The 3,177-nt window shown below is 36.1% G+C and overlaps 1 long non-coding RNA gene across 1 annotated transcript; it reads right to left on the bottom strand.

The window, feature by feature from the left end:
- Positions 1–654: 654 nt before the first annotated feature.
- LOC140939518 (uncharacterized) lies at positions 655–2,811 on the bottom strand. Its single transcript, XR_012165863.1, has 3 exons — positions 2,771–2,811; positions 1,962–2,021; positions 655–933 (listed from the first exon to the last, which is right to left on the bottom strand). It is a non-coding gene; the product is annotated as an uncharacterized lncRNA (long non-coding RNA).
- Between the last annotated feature and the right edge of the window lie 366 nt (positions 2,812–3,177).

The raw sequence follows: 3,177 nt of genomic DNA, 5'->3' as shown, positions 1-3,177 counted from the left end.
CAGCGGTATTTTGTATGAGTGTAAGCGTGCGCATGGACCGCCGGGGTCAGCCATGTTAAAAATAAAAACTTGGATCCTGTTTACTAAGCTGTTTTATCCAGATGCATCGTGCTATTAGATAAAGAACATTACACAGGGAGCTCCTGTCTCCCTTGCTTGCTGGGTTGGAATCCCAGTTTATCTAGTTTTAATAGTAAGTTTCATCTATTATTGACTGAAGTATCAGTCCAGGGAGCTCCTGTCTCCCTTGCTTGCTGGGTTGGAATCCCAGTTGATCTAGTTTTAATAGTAAGTTTTATCTATTATTGACTTGAGTATCAGTCCAGGGAGCTCGTGTTTCCCTTGCTTGCTGGGTTGGATCCCAGTTTATCTAGTTTTAATAGTTAGTTTTATCTATTATTGACTGAAGTATCAGTCCAGGGAGCTCCTGTGTCCCTTGCTTGATGGGTTGGAAATCCCAGGTTATCTATTGTTTTTAAAATAGTTAGTTAAAAACGGTAAGTCCCATTTATTATAGACTAAGGTATCAGTCCAGGGAGTAGCGTTACTTTCTGAGTGTTCTTAGAGTGGTATCTGGTATAGAATCTTTATGGAAAACCACTGCCAATGGGCAGGGTTTATTAACTTTATATAAATATTATCTATAATGTCGTAGTTTAGGGAGCATCTGTCTCCCATTTTCGCTGAGTTGGAATCTTACTTGACCTTATAGATGTAAATTGCGTTTTATAAATAACAGAATTTTCATGTATTCTAATACTTCAAGGAAGATCCTTAGGAGCCATAATTTATTAAGTCACTAAATAAAGATTGAGGTTGGGGTTGTTACACGCTTCGAGCTCTTACCATTTTAAGAATATCCTGGTTTAGTTGGGTCAGCACTGAACAATTATTAATGACTGTACTTCTGTTAGATTGTTATTAGATTGTTACCTGCATGAGTGAAGAAGAAAAAAAAAATTAGTTAAAGCTTAACAAAATGATGAAGTCAGACATGATTTGATGAAATACTCTTTATCTGGCAGTCAAAATTTTATTGTGATAGGTTTTTGAAATCAGTGATTACCTAGGGGTGTGCCCCCCGGTTCTCCAAGTCCTGGCCGTTTTTAGAACAAAAAGGTGCAAAAACCATACCCTTTGGGGTGGCACCTACCTAGCTGGCTTATATAAGGGGGAGCACTCCCCGGGAGAAAATCCATGTATCTTAAAAATTCTGCCCATGGGCCTCGGTGCCCTCTAAATGCTTTATTTGGTTGAGACACTTTGAAAAGGAAACAACTGGGTGGAAGGGTTGATAACAAAAACAATTAAAACGCATGTAAATAAAAATTTGTACTACTCTTGTCAGTAAGTGAAAAAGGGAATAATTTTCATTTTAGTAAGTGAATGCAGGCTAAGAAGAGAATTTGTCACAATACAATTTCTACTTTTTATCCTCTAACACCCATGTCTCATTTTAGTCTATTTGCTTATTGGGATAATGCTCATAAAACTAATATATTAAAGTTTGTATTCAATTGTTCAGAAAGCTACTGCCTCCCATTTCTTTGCTGAGTATGAATAACAGTTGAGCTGGTGTATATTTCCTTATATAAATATCAGACTTTGGATGTAATAGTTCAGGGAGAATCTGTATCCCATATTTTCTTTGCTGGGTTGGAATCCCAGTTGACCTAAGTATATATTGTTTAATCAAAGTTTTTATGTAAAAGTTAGAATATTTCATAGGGCATCAAACATAATGCCCTTGTATCCTAATTGTTGCTCTCACAGGTTTAAAACTGGAGTATTCCTTTGAATTTTGGAGAGGGGCAGTATTACGTCTCATACCATTTATCATGCAGTTTGAATTTTACAGAGTGTAGTTTGTTTTGACCATGAATTCTGGTATATTCTACACTGTGTTTCTAGACTGCTTAATCTATATAAATAGAATAAAATTATTTTAATATTGTATTTACCTTTCTTGTTTTTTGTTGGTCAAATCTTTTAAATTGTGCCTCTGATCTCTTGACATATCTCTAGGTGATAAAGAAATGAACTTAATTAACTTACGGTCTCATACTTTCAGGAAAATAAAACTGAAGCCCTTGTAATTCGAGTTTTGAGCCGCCTACTTTTTGGGGAACTATAGGAAGGTGCGAAAGTGAAAGCCTGAAATCACCGCCTACTTTTACATCCTAGCCATCTCTACTCCATAATGAGAATTACTTCATAATTTCAATGCAATAGACCTTGTCACGGTTTTCGACGCCATCTTGACGAGTAGGCAAACGCGTGAGAAATTACAGTCACTTGTATGAGAATCTAATGTCGAATAATTTCCGTAAAACGGCTGTTCTGAAAAAAAAAAATCAATTGTAATCTAAAGCTACAAAGCAAAGGATTGTCCTAAAAAATTTTGAGGGCGTACCTGTCCTTAAATTTCTTCCGAGGCTTGCTTTAGATTTTCCATACATTTGTCTGTAATTTTCCCGGGACTTTCTTACAGACAAATGTATAGAAAATTTTAAAAAGTGGTTCTAGGTCTTCTAGTGCATGTAACGCCCTCAAATTTTTTCAGGAGAATTCTTAGGAGTGAAGCTTTAGTTTACAAATCTTTTTTTTTTTTTTTTTCAGAACAGCCGTTCTACGGAAATTATTCCACATTAGATTCTCATACAAACATTGTAATTTCTCACGCGTTTGCCTACTCGTCAAGATGTCGAAAACCGTGACAAGGTCTATTAGGAGGAAATCGTCGTCGGGTGACCCTGTAAATATGTAATACCTTTATGTCTGTCCTGACCTTCTGATTATATTGACTTCTTTATATTACAGAGTACTTTCTTGAAATTTTTGTAGGTTAACTATTAAGCTTAAATTAGGTTTGCACTGCTCAAAACTAACAGCCCCACGCCGCCATATTGGCCGGGACACCAGTAGATCCTGGACGAGGATTCCTTCGTGGTTTATACCACGGGCTACCCACACAATCTGCTTGTTCTTTACATCAGCAATAATTATATCGCCAACTATCTATAAAGATTAATGTTAAATAAAATTAATAGTGTACTACTTTACCTAAATGTATATGTCTTTTTGCCTCCAAAAACGTATTTTCAGCGATTTTGACTGATTTTTTAGTTCGCCTGGATGACTGCCTAAAAAGTGAAGAAAAAAGGAGTTACCAAATGA

This window comes from Porites lutea, chromosome 1 (assembly GCF_958299795.1).
Source record: "Porites lutea chromosome 1, jaPorLute2.1, whole genome shotgun sequence".
NCBI lineage: Eukaryota > Metazoa > Cnidaria > Anthozoa > Scleractinia > Poritidae > Porites > Porites lutea.
The sequence above is the reverse complement of the archived record's forward strand: the minus strand, read 5'-3'. Positions and strand labels throughout refer to the sequence as shown.